General features: G+C 39.2%; 1 protein-coding gene and 1 long non-coding RNA gene across 10 annotated transcripts in view; both read left to right on the forward strand.

The window, feature by feature from the left end:
- FHIT (fragile histidine triad diadenosine triphosphatase) overlaps positions 1–20,370 on the forward strand; it is a 1,527,031-nt gene that overhangs the window by 967,204 nt on the left and 539,457 nt on the right. The gene's annotated exons all lie outside the window — the stretch shown is intronic.
- The window catches only part of LOC139178609 (uncharacterized), a 29,248-nt gene continuing 18,545 nt past the window's right edge, over positions 9,668–20,370 (forward strand). The window contains exon 1 of the long non-coding RNA XR_011562998.1: positions 9,668–18,724. This is a non-coding gene — a long non-coding RNA (uncharacterized lncRNA). The remainder of the gene's footprint in view (positions 18,725–20,370) is intronic.

Raw genomic sequence — 20,370 nt, forward strand, 5'->3', positions numbered from 1 at the left:
ATTGGGCTATCTTACTATTGAGTGTTATTTATTATCCTGGATATAAGTCCTTTATTATATATATATATTAGAAATATTTTCTTTTAGTCTGCAACTTACATTTTAAATTTTCATCTGTGTCTTTTAAGGAACTAGAGTTTTAAAGTTTCTGCAAATCTGAGTCATTTTTTTTCTTTGTTGGTTATGCTTTCTATGTGCTAAGGAATTTTTGTTTCATCCAAAGCTGTGAATATTTTCTGCTGTAATTTTTTTCTCTGAAAGTTTTATGGTATTAGCTTACTTTCTTAGATCTACAATTAATTTTGAGTCATCTTTTGTGTATGGAGCAAAAAGAAGATTGAGATTTTCTGAGAGGGTAGCCATTTGTACCAGGACCATTTGTTGAAAAAGAATTATTTTATTTATTGTGGTACCTTGCCACCTTTGCTGAAATTATTGACCATAAATGTATGGGTCTATTCTGGATTCTTTTTTCTGTTTTGTTGAGCTATGTATATATCTATCTTTAAAATAATAACCATACTGTCTTGATTACTGTAGATTTCTATTACCTTAGGAAACTATGTAGTGTTAATTTTTCAGACTTTGTTCTTCTTTTTCAAAACTGATTTGGTCATTTCCTTTGTGATTTCACATATGTTTTATAATTAGTCATTTTTTACAATTTCAGAGAAGGCATAGTAGCAGGAATAAAGAGAGTAGTTTCATAGTGATGAAGGGACCAAATCAGCAAAAAGACCTAAACATCCTAAACGTTAGTTGGGGTTGTTGGGCAGTCAGTTAGCTGAACAGGAAATGTATATCTTTGGGTGGAGGTGATTTGGGAGTTACACAGGGTTTCAATCTCAGCTAATCATGAGGCCAAGAATGCGAAGTTAGCTAGATATAGAAGAAGAAGGGTCTGTGTCTGGCCTTGACACAGGTAAACATATGCCATCTTATGGAAGTTATGAGAGCAAGTCTTATCTAAGTCATACTAACAAGGCTGGTTCGGAGAAGGCAGTGGCACCCCACTTCAGTACTCTTGCCTGGAAACTCCCATGGATGGAGGAGCCTGGAAGGCTGCAGTCCATGGGGTCTGGAAGAATCAGACATGACTAAGCAACTTCACTTTCAGTTTCCACTTTCATGCATTGGAGAAGGAAATGGCAACCCACTCCAGTGTTCTTGCCTGGAGAATCCCAGGGATGGGGGAACCTGGTGGGCTGCTGTCTGTGGGGTTGCACAGAGTCGGACACGACTGAAGCGACTTTAGCAGCAGCAGCAGCGGCAAGGCTGTTTCCTTTCCTAAGTTATTTCCCAAGAGACAGAAAGGTGGGGAGCTCTTGGAAAAGAAAAAAATTAAAGGGAATTTCTCAACTATCACTGGTTTCCAGAAGCAAGAAGTCAGATAATTTTGAATGCTGTCATTACCTATTTTTTAGTTGACTCTCTAATTCTCTTTGAACCAATATTAACATTGTAGAGGGAGAAAAATTCTTTTCTTCTGCCAATCTTAAGTTTTCCAACTAGGGTGCTTTGAATGAGACTGCCAAAGACAGATGACAACTGAAAAACAAGCAGAAATCGTTAACACGGGCATTGCACGTGTATACATGGAAGCGCCAGTGATGAGTAACCCAGTTCAGTTCAGTCGCTCAGTCATGTCCAACTTTTTGCAACCCCATGGACTGCAGCATGCCATGCTTCTCTGTCCATCACCAACTCATGGAGCTTACTCAAACTCATGTGCATTGTGTCAGTGATACCATCCAACCATCTCATCCTCTGTCATCACCCTCACCTCCTGCCTTCAGTCTTTCCCAGCATCAGGGTCTTTTCCAATGAATCTGTTCTTCGCATCAGGTGGCCAAAGTTTGGAGCTTCAGCTTCAGCATCAGTTCTTCCAATGAATATTCAGGACTGATTTCCTTTAGGATTGACTGGTTTGATCTCCTTGCAGTCCAAAGAGTAACCCAAAGAGGTGGCTAAAACCTAGGTTTATATACTGTCTTAGGTTAAAACAAAAGGTAGTTTGGGGAGGCAAGTTATGGGAAGATTATCAGGAAAACTATGGTAGACAAGGGTTGTTTAATAAGGCTTGTTAAGCATGTTGAAGTCAGTGTCTTCTCCACTCATAAGACTGCCAAGAGTGTAGAGATCTTTACAAATGGAAATTTCCCTTATAAATGGAAATTTCTTTTATAAAAGGAAAGCCTGTGTCTTAAAAAAAAAAAAAAAAAAAAAGCTGGTTGCTGAGTCTGTTAGCTCAAACTAATCCACATATCAAAGAGTTGGTGTATTCTGATACACCTTGCCATCCTGCTGATTCTCTCCTTAATAACATAAATTAATTTTTGACATGTTTAATTTGTATTTGTTGAAAGTAATGTTCTTAACTTTAAAAGATTATGCATTGATATGCTTTAAATCTTGCCATGTACCAAATATTAGTTTGGTGGTCACATTTATAAAGCCAAGTTTATTCCTTAAAGTATCTCCTCAATTTAGTTTACCATAAGAGCAGTTTTCATCTGATCTGACATTGTTGTTCAGTCACTTCAATTGTGTCTGACTCTTTATGACCGCATGGACTACAGCATGCCAGGCTCCTCTATCTGTGGGGATATCCAAGCAAAAATACTGGAACGGGTTGCTGTGTTCTCCTCCAGGGGATCTTCCCTACCCAGGAATCAAACCCATGTGTCTTATATCTACCTGCATTGGGGGGCAGGTTCTTTACCACTAGGCTCCCCTGTCCTCCACTGTCTCCCGGAGTTTGCTCAAACTCACGTCCATTGAGTCAGTGATGCCGTCCAACCATCTCATCCTCTGTCGTCCTCCTTCTTTCTCCAAAAGATTGTTGTCCCCAATTTTTCCCAACATCAGGGGCTTTTCCAGTGAGTTGAGTCTTTGCATCAGTTGGCCAAAGTATTGGAGCTTCAAGTTCACTCTCATTGACTGGTTTCTTCTCTATATGTCTTGAAGTTTATTTCTGCTTCACTCCTGAATCATCAGCAGGATGTCTTACATTTGAATAGATTACCTTGTTAAAAACTCCTTTATTTTAAAATAGTGAAAGAACTCCCACATCAGCCAGACTGATAATGTGATCATAACATTGCATTTTTAAAATTCTGATATGTTCATTCCTGGCAACCCCCCGCCCCCCACCATTTTAGGTCTCTTTGAAATCATTATGTTTTTACAGTCAGTGCCATCTTAGAGTTGATGTAGAATATGTATTTTATTTTCCTTTTCTTCTGTGTTTTACATGTAAGTAAAAAAGGGACATAATGAAACATTTTATTAGAATTCATTAGGGTTCCAAAAGTACTTATATATAAAACAATATGTTAAATCTAAAACTGTAAAAAAATTGTTTTTAGTTTGGTAGTCTATTCATATGTTAAAAATTTGCAAACTTCTAAATAAAAGTTAATACACCAAGTTTCCTAATACTCCCACTTTGGAGTAGGAAAAATAACACTTTACCTCTCCTGACACTCTTTTTTGTGTGTGTGTGTGTGCTTTTAGGGAGAGAAAAGGCTCCCACAGTGACAGTAATCCAGTAAGCAAGGTACTTAAATATCTTACTGCATTACTCACTCATTTGCCATAGTCATCATATTTAATTGGCACACCTTCACGTGTGAACCAGCCTCCTACACCTCAGTGACCCTAAGCACTGATAGGATGTTTTTTCTAGGTCTTCCATAATAACACATTCCACCCGCCTCAGGTAATTATAGTTGCACAAAATTCAAACTTGATTTTTCACATGTGTTTAAAGATGTTTTGAATATTGTTTTATCACAAATCTTAGGGAAGGACAAATCTTTTTCTTTACTCATCTTGGTTTCTCCACTTGGGGTCCTGTAAATGAGGTTGGCCAAAGGCAGATAGTAAGAGAGAAACAAACATAAGTTGATTAACATGTGTATCACACATGTAAAACATGGGGGTACCCAGAGATGAGTAACTCAAAGTGCTGGTTAGAACTTGTACTGATAAACCATCTTTGTTGGTGATGTTTAGTCACTAAGTCATTCCTGACTCTCTTGCAACCCATGGATGATGGTAGCCCACCAGGCTCCTCTGTCCGTGGGATTTCCCAGGCAAGCATACTGGAGTGGGTTACTGTTTACTTGGGTAGGGGATCCTCCCAACCTAGGGATCAAACTCATGTATCCTATATTGTCAGGGTTCTTTACCAATGAGCCACCAGGGAAACCCATATACCATCTTCGGCTAAAGGAAAACAGGTTTTGGATTTTTGAGTGGGGAAAGCACATTATGGGAAAGTGACCCGTAGAAGTATGGTAAATAAGAGTTGTTTAGTAAGGTTTGTTACAAAGATTTAATCATATGCTTTCCCCTTCCAGTAGTCTTGCCTGGAGAATTCCACAGACAGAGTAGCCTGGCAGGCTACAATCCACGGGGTCGCAAAGCATTGGACATGACTGAGCAACTAACACTTCCACACTTCTCCCTTGATAAGAGTGTTTAAGAGTCCAGCTCTTAACTTCACATATGGAAATTTTCTTTATACATGAAAATTTCCTTTTCATGTTTGTAATCCCATTTTTAGAGCTTTTCCTGAGTCTGTTGGTTTCAAATGGAGTTTATCTCCAAGTAATCCATAGCCCAAAAAGGTGTATTTTGGAGTGACATATTCTGGTATCTCTCAAATTCTTTCTTACTTTGTACTTACTGCAGAACTTTAATCTGTGGTTGAATTTTCCTTGATTCTAATTGATTTTGGTGCTCTGGAGGGGACCCATTTTTAGTCCACCCAGTACTGGAGTATGTGTTGCTAGTTCTCCACCTCATTCTTTGCTAGAGTTCGCTTATTTTCTCATAGCCTCCAGGATGAAGTTAAGGCTCACTGGTGAGGAATAGGAGGTTTGGCCTCCTGTTTACTTTTTCTTTCCTTCCCTCCCAATTCCAGATTCCAATTTACATGGACACCCTTTCTGAAAGCCCTATGGGAGCAGCTGGGAAGCATTGTTGCAATATGGTTTTGAGTTAGACAGCCCAGCTGCCTACTGTCTACCAGACCCTGGGCTAGTTAATTAACCTCTCTGAGGCTATATTACCTTTTATGTTAAATGGGGATAATAATAGTACTTAGCTCTTGGAGTTACTTTACAGATTTAGTGAGGTAATGAATATAAATTACTTAGCCCAGTTCCTGCATATTTTAAGATTTTTTTTTTAATGCAAGTGTTTCCATAACTAAAGCTCTTTCCATCGTGTTCTCAGAATGTTTGTTTTGAGGCAGCCCTAAAGCATTTCCCCACCCACCCCCATTCATCTTCATCCTTTGAACCCTATCTTTGGTTTGAATTTCAAAGTTTTAATAAGATTCCATAGCTTTCCCTTGAACAAGCTGTATCTCTAGTTCCCAGCCCCTCATCTATGTCCTCACAATATTTGTTGACGGACGTGGAATGAAAACTAGTGTCTGTTTCTAACAGTCTTCATTTCCAGAAATCTTAAAGATCTTACGAAGGATCTCTGTGCACCTCCTTTTCCCAGCCTCAGCAATGCCTGACCTGCTCAGTGAGTCCTGTGTAGCTAGTTCTTACGGCTGTAACCTTGGTAGTCATGTTTCCCCCCAGGTTTGAGGTGGAATTAATATATAAAAATGGCATAGTTGCATATTTTGTAGGTATACAACATAGTATTTTGGTATATTTTGATGTACAAATTGTTAGATGCTACAATAATTGGGCCAATTAATATATCCATCATCTCACATAGTTCCCTTTACCATGTTCGTGCATTTATTGAGAATACTTGAGGCACTCTTAGCAGATTTCAACTACATAATATATAGTTTTAAGTGTACTCATCATGATATATGTTAGGTCTTTGAAACTTGCTCATTTTATAATTGGAAGTTTGTATTTTTGGACCAATGTCTCCCATTTCTCCTATTACCTGTACTCTGGTAACCACCCTTCTACTCTCTGTTTCTTTGAGTTTAACTTTTTAGATTTCACATGTAAGTGACATCATGCAATTTTTGTCTTTCTGTATTTGGCCTGTTTAACTTAGTACAATGTCCTCTGGATTCATCCATACTGTTGCAAATGGCAAAAAAAAAAAAAAAAACCTTTCTTTTGTAAGGCTGAATAATATTCCCTTGCATCTGCTGCTGCGTCTATATATGTATATATCTCTCTCTCACATTTTCTTTATCTTTCAACAGACACTTCGGTTATTTCCGTTCTTGACTATTGTGAATAATCCTGCATCAAACATGGGAGTACGGTTATCTCTTGGGGATAGTGACTTAATTTCCTTTGGATATATGCCAAGAAGTGAGAGTACTGGATCATATAATTATTCTATTTTTAAGTTTTTGAGGAAACTTTGTATTGTTTTCCCCAATGGCTATATCAGTTTACATTCCCAACAGCAATTTCCTTTTCTCCACTTCCTTGCTGATACTTGTTATCTTTTGACTTTTTGTTAATAGCCATCCTGATAGTTATGAAATGATATCTCAGTGTAGTTTTCATTTGCATTACTTTTGTTAGTGACGTTCAACACATTTTCATATACCTACTGGACATCTGTGTCTCTTCTTTGGAAAACACGACTATTCAGATCCTGTGCCGTTTTTAATTGGGTTGTTTTCATTGTTGAATTGTATGAATTTTTTATATAGTTTGTCTGTTAAACCATTGTCAGATACATAGTTTGCAAATATTTCCTCCTATGGGTTGCCTTTTCATTTTGCTGATTATCTGTTTCTGTTTGGCTTTCTTTTTTTTTCTGAACAGAAACATTTCAGTTTGAAAAAGCCCTTCTTATTTATTTGTACTTTTGTTTCCTCTGTTTTTGGTGACATATGCAAAAAGTCACTGCCTAGACCAACGTCATAGAGATTTTTCCCTATGTTTTCTTCTAGGAGTTTTACCATTTAAGATATAACATTTAAATCTTTGATCAATTTTGAGTTAATTTTGTGTATGGTGTAGGAAAAGGATTCACTTTAAATTTATTAATTTCAGTGGAAGCAGGGGTGAGAAAAATCTTTCAGAAACATAAAAAGTTTCAAATTATTTCCTACTGTCATAATGTATTGTGCCATTAAATCCAAGATTCCACATTTATAATCTTGAAAACTATCATATAAACTCACAAACTTTTTAAAATGGGACATACTCTTAGGAATGTCATGTGAAAAATACATAATCTACTGTGCAATTAAGGATATAGTTTTATTCAGGCTATTGTGTAAAAAGATTCATAAATAACATCTCAAAGAAGAGGAAGGGGTCATTGGAGTTTCATAAGTTCAGTTCAGTCGCTCAGTCATGTCCTACTCTTTGTGACCGCATGGACCACAGCACGCCAGGCCTTGCTGTCCGTTACCAACTCCTGGAGTCCACTAAAACTCATATCCATTGAGTTGGTGATGCCATCTAACCATCTCATCCTCTGTCATCCCCTTCTCCTTCAGCCTTCAATCTTTCCCAGCATCAGGGTCTTTTCAAATGAGTCAGTTCGTCACATCAAGTGGCCAAAGTATTGGAGTTTCAGCTTTAATATCAGTCCTTCCAATGAACACTCAGGGCTGATCTCCTTCAGAATGGACTGGTTGGATCTCCTTGCATGCCAAGGGACTCTCAAGAGTCTTCTCCAACACCACAGTTCAAAAGCATCGATTCTTCGGCAGTCACCTTTCTTTATAGTCCAACTCTCACATCCATATGTGACTACTGGAGAAAACCATAACCTTGACTAGATGGACCTTTGTTGGCAAAGTAATGTCTCTGCTTTTTAATATGCTGTCTGGTTTGGTCATAACTTTTCTTCCAAAGAGTAAGCATCCTTTAATTTCATGGCTGCAGTCACCATCTGCAGTGATTTTGGAGCCCAACAAAATAGTCAGTCACTGTTTCCCCATCTATTTCCCATGAAGTGATGGGACCAGATGCCATGATCTTAGTTTTCTGAATGTTGAATTTTAAGCCAACTTTTTCACTCTCCTCTTTCACTTTCATCAAGAGGCTCTTTAGTTCTTCTTCATTTTTTGCCATAAGGGTGGTGTCATCTGCATATCTGAGGTTATTGATATTTCTCCCGGCAATCATGATTCCAGCTTGTGCTTCATCCAGCCCAGTGTTTCTCATGATGTATTCTGCATATAAATTAAATAAGCAGGGTGGCAATATACAGCCTCGAGGTACTCCTTTCCTGATTTCTAATCAGTCTGTTGTTCCATGTCCAGTTCTAACTGTTGCTTCCTGACCTGCATACAGGTTTGTCAAGAGGCAGGTCAAGTGATCTGGTATTCCCATCTCTTTCAGAATTTTCCATAGTTTATTGTGATCCACACAGTCAAAGACTTTGGTATAGTCAATAAAGCAGAAGTAGATGTTTTTCTGGAACTCTCTTGCTTTTTCGATGATCCAACAGATGTTGTCAATTTGATCTCTGGTTCCTCTGCCTTTTCTAAAACCAGCTTGAACATCTGGAAGTTCATGGGTCACATACTGTTGAGGCTTGGCTTGGAGAATTTTGAGCATTACTTTGCTAGTGTGTGAAATGAGAGCACTTGTGTGATAGTTTCAATGTTTTTTGGCATTAGAATGAAAACTGACCTTTTCCAGTCCCATGGCCACTGCTAAGTTTTCCAAATTTGCTGGCATATTGAGTGCAGCACTTTCACAGCATCATCTTTTAGGATTTGAAAAGCTCAACTGGAATTCTATCACCTCTACTAGCTTTGTTCATAGTGATGCTTCCTAAGGTCCACTTGACTTCACATTCCAGGATGTCTGGCTCTAGGTGACTGATCTGGGTGATGAAGGTGTTTTTTGTACAGTTCTTCTGTGTATTCTTGCCACCTCTTCTTAATATCTTCTGCTTCTGTTAGGTACATGCCATTTCTGTCCTTTATCGAGCCCATCTTTGCATGAAATGTTCCCTTGGTATCTCTAATTTTCTTGAAGAGATCTCTAGTCTTTCCCATTCTGTTGTTTTCCTCTGTTTCTTTGCACTGATCACTGAGGAAGGCTTTCTTATGTCTCCTTGCTATTCTTTGGAAGTCTGCATTCAAATGGGTATACCTTTCCTTTTCTCCTTTGCTTTTTGCTTCTCTTCTTTTAACTGCTATTTGTAAGCCTTCCTCAGACAGCCATTTTGCTTTTTTGCATTTCTTTTTCTTGGGGATGGTCTTGATCCCTGTCTCCTGTACAATGTCATGAACCTCAATCCATAGTTCATCAGGCACTCTGTGTGTTAGATCTAGTCCTTTGAATCTAATCTCATTTCCACTGTACAATCATTAGGGATTTGATTTAGGTCATACCTGAATGGTCTAGTGGTTTTCCCTACTTTCTTCAATTTGCTGCTGCTGCTGCTAAGTCGCTTCAGTCGTGTCCGACTCTGTGCGACCCCATAGACGGTAGCCCACCAGGCTCCCCAGTCCCTGGGATTCTCCAGGCAAGAGCACTGGAGTGGGTTGCCATTTCCTCCTCCAATGCATGAAAGTGAAAAGTGAAAGTGAAGTCGCTCAGTCGTGTCCGACTCTAGCGACCCCATGGACTGCAGCCTACCAGGCTCCTCCGTCCATGGGATTTTCCAGGCAAAAGTACTGGAGTGGGGTGCCATTGCCTTCTCCAATTTAGAGGCAGGTAAATAAAGGAATCCTTTTGAAGATGGGAGGGTGGGTTCTTTCATAAAAGGGTAGGGTAGGGGAGGGTTTCTTAACCATTCCTGTTTTCTGGGAGTACAGTGTACAGTTCCACATCATCAAATAATTTACCTGAGTCTGTAAATCCACAGATTAGGTAAATCACCTTCCTGGAATGTCAATTTTACTATAATATGTGTGTATGGAGTTGTTATTTTTCAGGAAAGCTTGATATGTTATGGAATGAATAAAAATTATGTACATCTTTAAGGTAAAGCATGAGAAGTTTATAAAATTTCTGCTTCTGTTAGTCTACTTTATTTTCTCCTCCTCCCCTTTCTTTCACCCAAGTGAAGCAAATAGGAATTTTGTTTGTCTGCCTTATTTCCATGAAAATATTTGAGAAACATGGGCCTAAAGCCTCCACATCAGCTATTTATATAGAACCCTAGATGAATAGCAACATTCTAGGTGAAAGAATTAGCATCAACAATGGAGGAAAACTCGGAGAGTGAAATGTGTATCTGAGATCCGAGAATTGCCGTTGGCCTATGTGGAGGTTGTGAATAGTGAGGAAAGCAGAATGAATATACAGCTGACAGACTAGGTTGTAATGTGGAATTTGAACTGCGCGTTGAGGTCTTTGGACTTAATTCATTTGGCAAACAGTGTCCATCAAAAGCTTTTGAGCAAAGAATGGACCTATTACAAGCTGGATATTTGTAAAAAATTATTTTCTGTAATCCCAAGTCATGACTGTTATACATATATACAAAAATAACAGTGTGTTAAAGATTTTTAGTTAATTCATAAGGGAACCTGCAGATGTAATGGGTTCAAAAGAGAACTGGAAAAGCTTTCACATTTATAGAATGAGGATATTGAGATGAATGTGCAAATGGCATCCAAATTGGTTTTTCTGCAGGTGATGAGGTAAGATGGAGTAGGCAGGAAGTCAGTTAAATGCCTACCAGACAGGAAATAATTTTTATGTCTAATATTTTCATTACTGTTAGTTACCTATAACTTATAGATGAAATAGCTATAAGTTATAAGTAAATAGCTATAAGTTATAAAATAGGTATAAGCTATAAGTAAAATAGCTAAAGCAATGAACAGGGCTAGGCAGTGGGTTGTTTTCCACTAAGGCATACTTTTTTTTTCTAAAGGATTTGTTATAAGCTGGATATTAGTAAGATCACCACAGTGAAAATTTGGTTTGACAAGGAAGAAACTAGATGCATAAAGGACAGGTGGGAGATTTTGCAGTGTCCAAAAGACAGGAGTCTTGAAGGCTGTGATGAGGGTGATGGCTCTGGAGTGGAACAAAGTGGAAGCAGCAAGTTACTAAGCCACGCTGGGGCCTACCGAAATTATCAGTTGATTTACATGTAGGAAGGAAGAAGATGAACCTTGTGGCCAAAACAATACTCATATTTGGGTCCTGGATCCACCTAGTTATCAGGTGACCTCACACAACTGTGAGGGACTTGGAGCTCTTAGCTTGAGTTTGGTCATCTCTAAAACAACCCTAAAACCTATCTTCTAGTTTTGTGAAAAATGAGGTAGTACATATTAAGTACTACCACTGCTTTTTCCAGTGGTCAAGTATGGATGTGAGAGTTGGACTATAAAGAAAGATGAGCGCCACAGAATTGATGCTTTTGAACCGTGGCGCTAGAGAAGACTCTTGAGAGTGCCTTGGACTGCAAGGAGATCCAACCAGTCCATTCTGAAGGAGATCAGTCCTGGGTGTTCATTGGAAGGAATGATATTGAAGCTGAAACTCCAGTACTTTGTCCACCTGATGTGAAGAGCTGACTCATTTAGTCTTATGGACTCTGTGGGAGAGGGGGAGGGTGGGAAGATTTGGGAGAATGGCATTGAAACATGTAAAATATCATGTATGAAATGAGTTGCCAGTCCAGGTTCGATGAACGATACTGGATGCTTGGGGCTAGTGCACTGGGACGACCCAGAGGGATGGTATGGGGAGGGAGGAGGGTTCAGGATGGGGAACACATGTATACCTGTGGCGGATTCATTTTGATATTTGACAAAACTAATACAATTATGTAAAGTTTAAAAATAAAATAAAATGTAAAAAAAAAAAAAAAAGAAAGAAAAGACCCTGATGCTGGGAAAGATTGAGGGGAGGAGGAGAAGGGGACGACAGAGGATGAGGTGGTTGAATGGCATCACCGACTCAATGGACATGGGTTTGGGTGGACTCCAGGAGTTGCTGATGGACAAGGAGGCCTGGTGTGCTGAGGTTCATGGGGTCGCTAAGAGTCAGACACGACTGAATGACTAAGTAAGTAAGCTTGGCTCATAATAAAAGGTCAATCAGTGTTAGCTGATATTGTTACTATTATTCCATCTCCATTTCTCTCTCTCTTTTTTTCTTCTTTAAGGTTTTAAACTTCGATTAGGGGAATATGAATTTTAACATATTGACTGATTTGGAAGTCATCCTGAACAGAGCAAGGATGAAAACCAAAGAGTGAATAAAATCCTTACCTGAGAAAAAGAGTATAAAGCTAGAAGATTCCATTAATTAGGCAAGAAGTTAATGAAAAATAGGTGGATGGGTAGTGTTTGTTACCCTTTATTATCAAATTATTGTATATGGAGAGAGTTGATCTACGAAGAATCCAAGAGTGGGTATTAACCAAGCGATGAGAGGAGAGAGATTCGGAGAATGTTCAAGAAAGAAGGGTGAGTTTAGTGGGATGAGGAAATTTCAGAGGCTTGATGTGAATGATGAGAGACGCACAGATGTGAGACAATCACTGCTGCAGTGCAGTTAAAGCATATGAAGACTAGGAGAATGTGTGGATTCTCTCCTTGCTTTCTAATTTCAATTACTAATGACTTTTTAAGGACATGGGGTAAGAGTTTAGAATAGGCACTATAGAGAATTTAAGGAGTCAAGAGACAATGAAGAGCTAGCTGAGTAGTGGTCAGTGCAGTGAAAGAAAGTGAAGTCGCTCAGTCGTGTCCGACTCTTCGTGACCCCATGGACTATAGCCTACCAGACTCCTCTGTCCATGGGATTTTCCAGGCAGTAGTCCTGGAGTGGACTGCCATTTCCTTCTTCAGGGGGTCTTCCCAACCCAGGGATTGAACCCAGGCCTACTGCATTGTAGACAGACGCTTTACCGTCTGAGCCACCAGGAAAGTCCATGGAAAGTGCAGTGGAAGTCCCTAAACTCTGGATCATCCGTGTAGGGTATCATGGCGATATAGTCACTAGAATTCAGGCATTTCTCACTACAATTTGCTTTTGAAAACCAGGCTGTAGAGTAGATCCAAATGTGCTAACTTAAAGTGTTTCACTCAGGGGCTGAGTTCCTGGTAAGGACAGGGCATGACTTAAGTCATAGTTCTGACCACAAAGACTTCCGTAGTAGCTCAGTGGTAAAGAATCCTCCTGCCAGTGCAAGAGACGTGAGTTCAGTCCCTGGGTTACAAAGATCCCCTGGAGAAGGAAATGGGAACCCACTCCAGTATTCCTGCATGGGAAATCTCAGGGACAGAGGAACCTGAAGGGCTACAGTCCTTGGGGTCACAAAAGAGTTGGACACGACTTTGCAACTACACAACAACTGACCATAAACTCTAATTATTGGTATCTGCTCTTGCCCATCCAGGGTTGCAGACTGAGGTCTCCATGGCCAACTGGAGGCCACAGACTATTTTCCCTGGTCCTCTTGGCTTTATTTATTTACTTTAAAAGAAAAGAAAATACGGTATAGCTGCCAAAGTTTTAATTGGGAGATTTTACACTTAAGATTTTACACTTTGGAAAAATCTCCTCTGAGCAGCTTGTCAGTGGCCTAGATCCCACGGCCTTTGGATGATGCCTCATCTGCCCAGCTTGTTGCAGTCCCCGTTCTTCCCTATTATTCTTAGAGCAGCGCCACGCGACTCACTTACTTTACCTGCCAGGGCCCTGTAGACCCTGATCTTTGCAATCCGTGCCCAACCCCACTCAGTTACTGTCTGGGGTTTAGATTTGTTTCTATGTAGACTCATGTTTAAGCCCTGGGAAACCCCTTTACCCTAGATAGATAATACTGAAATGTATTCCCCCAGCTCATTATATTCATCTAAGGTGAGACAGAGTTGTTCACACCTCTATGAGAAAAGCAGTACATCGTATCTATTCATTGCATTAACTTTATAGAAAAGTTAGGAGAATTCTCTTGACACTTTATTCTTAACCTAAATCATAAGGAAAAGTTATTATAATTCTGCCATCTGTTCAAGTTTTTAAAGCCATTTTGGTAAACTTAATGCTAATGCAAAATACATGCCTTAGCACTAATTAACTGAAAAATCTGTTTCATTCTTCTCCGATAATGAAAAAATATGTCAAGGACATGATTTCTTAAAGAAAATCTAATTTATGGCACTTAGGCCTTTAAACCGCTCTTGTGAACACAACCGTAAGAATAACAAGAAGTCAGATCATATACTCCCATTAGGAAAACCCCAGACTTACGAGCTTTAGACATTTACAATTGTAATGTAGATAGCTATTTCCACTTAAATAGTACAGTCCTTTTTGACTGATAGAAGGTTTTCGTATTGATTTTTCTGGGGAGGGGAAGGGATTGGAGTGGAGGGCTGAAGAACATGGGGACTATCTGTAAGGCCGATATGGATTTAATGTCCAAGTCCAAATACCATGTTAGTCCTCTCGAAACCTAATTAATTGAAATACGTGCTATTTGAATATATTTATATTAAAAACTATTGGCCACTGACTTTTCAAACCTCCCTAGCTTTCTTTTCTTATAGGAAAGAAATAACCCAGTTGCGTTATCTTTTTGCTAAAACTCGGTGTGTTTTGAACTCACTATGTTGTTCTGTCACTATTCTCTTTTTTTTCTGTTGTGTCATTGGTGTGTCATCCCCAAATTATCTCAGAAAAATAACATTTATGTTCGATTGCAAGCCTACTCAAAAATCTTACAATGCTTTAAAAAAAAATGTTCTGTTGGAGAACATATAGAGTCCTTGGCATCTTTCCCACCTGTTTTCCGGTTATATTTCCCACTTTCCACTGTACCAAACTCTTCACGTCAGGGAGATGACTTTATGCAAGGTACTGAAAACATCTCGTGCAAGGCTTCATCTCTGTTTTGTAGGGGTGATAAAACCTTTCATTCTCTTTTCTGGAATACCTAAGCCGTCCTGCCATCAAGAACAGGAAGACGAATGATTAGGATAGCGACAGTGAGTGTGTGCATTATGTGCAGCCCCGTGTGTGTTGAGAGAGAGAAAGTAGAGCAAAATGTGAATACTTGAGGAAGGGTATAGTGAAGAGCTATTTCTTATACTACTCTTGCAACTTATTGTAGATGTGGATTATTTCAAAACAAAAAGTTGAAAGGAAAGAAGCATTTGTGACCAGATTAGTCACTCACAGTGGGGTTGGCCAGTTTGGGGATATATACCAAATATATTTAATTCCTGGTAATAGTCATAGGTTCCTTACACTCTCTGGAGAAAGATAATATATTTTTGTCCTGGCCTATTCTTTCACCAGTTCTTTGATAGCTGCTTCCTGAGGGCAAACATATTGATTGATAAGAAGGTAGACTGAGTACTGTACTGATTTTCAGAGAGAAGTTCTGACTTCTTTCCTTCCTTGTTTTTAAAGACCATATGCAAGAGATTGTATATGGTGAACATATATAATCTCTGTGCGAGGAGCTCACAGTATTGGAGAAGACAAAGGAAAAAGCCAGTGTTAGCAGGAGAGAGAGAAAGGTGTGACTGTTTTAGTATAGACCATGCTTGTGTTTTTCTGTGTTATTCGCAATTTTGACTCTGCCTGGATTTGATACCACATCTTTACTGCAATCCATTTATAGATTATTGCCAACTGATTGCCACCCTGACTATAATGAATAGTATCCTTTGTTTCACTGCACATCTTTCCAAATTGCCATTCAAAACAGTTATTTTTAATAACTGGAAACAGGCTGCAATATTTCTCATCCAAGTACCTTTTTCTTCTTAAAATATTTATCCAGAACACTGCAATAATCTTCCCTTTCTGACATTCATTAATGATTTGCTAATGATACCCTTCATTATAAGCAAAATTTATATTAATTATGATTAGCCATTTTGGGGTGTAGGTATTTTAATTTGCCAAATTGACTGTACAATGGAAATTAAAGCTTAGAAATGTAAGTAGTTTGATCACTGCAACATTCTTTGTTTCTTAAGCAATTTGCTGGACTAGAAAGTCCACGAGGGCTCTGTCTCTACCTTTTACCCAACTATTTTTTGAGAAACTGCTGTTTCCCTGTTGTGGTGATAGCTACTGGAATAAAAGTGTGTGTGTGTGTGTGTGTGTGTGCGCGCGTGCGTGCATGCTCAGTTGTGTCCAGCTGTTTGTGACCCTACAGACTGTAGCCCGCCAGACTCCTCCATCCATGGGATTTTTCAGGCAAGAATACTGGAGTGGGTTGCCATTTCCTTCTCCAGGGGATCTTCTTGATGCAGAGATCAAACCTGCGTCTCTTGAATCACCTGTAGTGACAGGCGGATTCTTTACCAGTGAGCCACCAGGGTAGTGCTTACCAGCATCCAATTCCTATCCTAGAGGAGCTTCAGAACTTCACCAGATGTGAACTTTTAGGGCTGAAGGGATCCTTCAGAGATAGCTCTCCTTACTAGCCAGAAGCAAATGACATTCGAGTACTCCCATGTCTTTTTTGCAGCTCCCAATATAAAACACTGCCTTTGCTTTGACTGTTTATGCTGACTTCATTTCATGTGGTCTGACTCATCTTTGTGTGGCGTCTAGTGTCTAAGGTAGCATCTTAAACAGTGTAGGTGTTGCAAAATAGTTTTGAATGAATGTATTAATATGTTTACATCCAAAATTTGTCTAATGATTAATTTAGATGCATATGGAAATACCTGACATAAATTTGGCATTTGTGAAGTAAAAGTCTCCTTTTATTCTAGTTGGTCATCTTTGGAATACACTTTTAGAGTTAGTGTGAATGTTAGCTGTTTGTGGAATGCACTGGAATGCCTTCATAAACTCAGAGACACTATCATCTGCCCTGTGTTACTGTGTAGTATATGACAAGGGAGCTATGTCTGTCTTTTACTTCTTTATCATGCCTTGCATGTAGTTGGCACCTGCTGAATACTTGTGGAAAGAAGGAATAGCATGGATTTTAGTTACAAGTAAGTTTTCTGTAGGTAGGAATGGAAGGTGTATGTCACATGTCATGGAATGAGCAGCAACATAAGAGGCTGGATGAGGATAAAATTAGTTGAAGGAATCCCTAATTATAAATGTCTAGGCTTGATCAAGGATGATGCTTTTAGAGTTACTTGCAACATATATGAACATCATGTATGGAGTCAGAAACTAGAATAACTACTCTCATGCTCAGGTTTCAACACTTGTATTACAATTTAGAATGCAGGCTTGATAATCAGTGTGATGAGGTTTCAGTCTTGACTCTTTCACTCATGAGCTCAAAAATACAACCAACTTTTACAAAAATATTTTTCTCATTTTTCCCCAAATGTTGCTTATAATATGTTTCCTCTAAGGGACTGGGTGCTTGGATGGAGTGAATCCTTATCGGAGGTTGATAGTAATTGATGTCATTGTTATCAGTATTCCCTTCCTACTCCCTCTTCGGAGAAAGCTGAATATTCTATAACATCAACACAATTTATTATACCTTCTCTTAGGAACATATAATAGTCAAGTGCTATTGACTTAAAATTTAAAGGCTTCTGGCTATTTTTTATGGCTGTGATGTACTTTGTTGCTAGAAGTAAATGCAATTGAAATAGCTTGATGCAATGAGAGCTATCATTCCTCTCTGTCTCTCTTGTTTTAAGCTCAAAAGGTGTATCTTCATAAAACTTGTACTTGTGAGGCCAGTGTGAAACCCACAGGCAAGTAATAGACTTTGCTTGCACATTTCCTAGGGACTACTTAAAACTCATGTTTCCCAGGTGGTTCTATGGTAAAGAATCTGCCTACTAATGCAGGAGACATGAGTTCCATCCCTGGGTCAGGAAGATCCCCTAGAAAAGGAAATGGCAACCCACCCCAGTATTCTTGCCTGGGAAATCCCATAGACAGAGGAGCCTTATGGGCTGCAGTCCATAGCGTCACAAAGAGTTGGACAAGAGCTAGCATCTAAAACAACTGAAAACTTGTCCTCTTTTTGTCTTGGTTTTGATTACCCATGCAGACAACTTAATGATTTGGAGGAAGGCTTCTGATGGAGAGAAGTCTGGAGCTGAGAGAATCTTGTTGAAACAACTCATTTTGAGGATGCTGCACACATCAGCACTCGTCATGTAGCGGGCAACAGAACCTCATCCAAGCATTGGTTAAAAGTCCAGTGACCTTTTTTTCGTTTCCTGTGAAGGAAGGTACCCTGGAGCAGTGGGTAACTGCCAAGCCTGAAGAAGAAAATTATAATAAAAATGAAGAGATGAAATTACTTAATTACAACATAGTTACTCCAGAAATCTTCACAATGAATGGGGAAAATTTAGCAGAGCTCTTAAATGTCACTGTAATTTAGCCCCATGCCCCAGAAATTCTAAATTGTAATTGACCCTAATTATATAAATACCCACTGGTGAGAATAGATGTGTTTTTTAGACAGCTTGACTGCTGCTGAACTTCACTAACGAGTCACTCATGACTTCAGCAGATGTTTTGTACTTCTTTGGCCGAGGGGGTCCTTAGGAACCAACTTTCCTCTCCATTCAGCAGCAAATGATACAATAATGCTCTCAGAGTGTCTGCATGTGAGGTAAAAAATGGGTTCCTTTAATCGTTGCTTGGACTGTTTTTGTCTTGCTGTAGGGATACTTTCACTTGCAAACAACAGAAAAACAGACCCATTCTAGCTTAAGCAAACAGGGACAATTATTGTCTCAAATAATTGAAAAGTTCTAGATTTGGCTGAAGTAACTTTTTTTTTTTTTAAAGATTGATTTATTGTGACTGCACTAGGTCTTCCTTGCTGCACACCAACTTTCTCTAATTGTGGCGAGCGGAGGCTACTCTCCATTGTGGTACGTGGGCTTCTCATCATGGTGGCTTCTCTTACTGCAGAGCAGAGTCCAGGCACATGGGCTTCGGTAGCAGCAGCGTGCAGGCTCTTTAGTTGCAGCTCACTAAAAAAGTAGGGGAAAGATTCTGTACAGTTTTCTCTTTTGGCACAATTAATATCTATTCACTCTTCACTTGGGAATAGCATCTTTCCCCCTACAAAATCCATGTGCTCTAGGGGGTGGGGTGCAGTGGGTGGCTGCATGCATCACCTGGACAGCCACAGGCTCTAGAAGTCAAGCTCAGTAGTTGCGGCACATGGGAATTTTTGTTCTGTGGCATGTGGAATCTTAGAGGACCAGGGGTGGGACTTGTGTCCTCTGCATTGATGGGTGGATTCCTATCCACTGTACCACCAGGGAAATCCTAGGAGTAGCTTTCTCTCTCTCTCTCTCTCTCTGTCTGTCTGTCTTTCTGTCAACTATTTCCTTGTTGCTGAGTTCAGTCTCTGGTGAACTCTCTAATTATGGTCCTAATGTGATCACCCCCAGTTTATGGGCCTTTATCTTTCCTCCATTCGTGTTGACTAGGAAAAGTAAAAGCTTTTCCCATAACTGTGGAACAAAAATCCTGGGCTTCACTCTACTTGGTTCAGATTTAGTCTCTTGCCCATCTCTGAGCCAGTCCAAACGGTCAGGGGGACAGATGTGTGCTGACTGTTCTTAGGGAGAGGTGTGGCTGTCCAGGTGATGCATGCAGCCACCCACTGCATCCCATCCCCTAGAGCACATGGGTTTTGTAGGGGGAAAGATGCTATTCCCAAGTGAAGAGTGAATAGATATTAGTTGTGCCAAAAGAGAAAACTGTACAGAATCTTTCCCCTACTTTTTTAGCAACAGGTTTCCCCCACTAAACTTTTTGCTGTTAAAAATTGTCAAACATAGGGAGAGTTGCAAGAATAGTGAAATGAACACTGATCACCAACCATTTAGGTTGAACAATTGTTAAGGGTTTTTTTTTTTTAGCACTCTATCTTCGGTGGCAGGCTATATCCTGTTTTGTTCTGACTCGTGACAAATTTCTCAGAATTTCTTCAAATGAAGATTTTAAAAAGTTCAATACTTGAGAATTCAAATAGAAACTAAATGTCATTTCCATAGTGCTGTGTCCTTTACCTGCCTTCTCTCTTTTGTTCTCTTGCTTAATATAGCAAAGAATTTTCCAACAAGCTGTCTTGTATACCCTAAAGGGAATATTATAAGATTAAATGCAGAGTAGCAGTCTGAGCAAGGTGAATGCTTCTCATTACACCAATCCCCAGTTGATCTCCTAAATGAAATTCCCTGATAATATGAAACTTCTGAATTATTTATTGTCTCATATTAGATCAGGAATATTATTCCTGAAAATAAATTTGTTATCATCAGCAAATCCGCTTTTGAAATTTTCCTGAATCAAAGAATAAACCAGGGAGTAGATTTTGAACTCATAAGTAGAAAAACTGAAATTATTTATTTTGAGGCCTTTTTACAGCTAGGTAGTTCAAATCCAGATAAAGAACTAAAGAATTACAATTTCTAGATATGGTATTAAGTAATTCATCTAGTGGTTTATTATACTGAGTAAGTCTGACTACAAAATTGAAACACAGTAAAAATTCTTTACTAAA

The sequence above is a fragment of the Bos indicus genome, chromosome 22, assembly GCF_029378745.1.
Source record: "Bos indicus isolate NIAB-ARS_2022 breed Sahiwal x Tharparkar chromosome 22, NIAB-ARS_B.indTharparkar_mat_pri_1.0, whole genome shotgun sequence".
In the NCBI taxonomy this organism is placed as follows: domain Eukaryota; kingdom Metazoa; phylum Chordata; class Mammalia; order Artiodactyla; family Bovidae; genus Bos; species Bos indicus.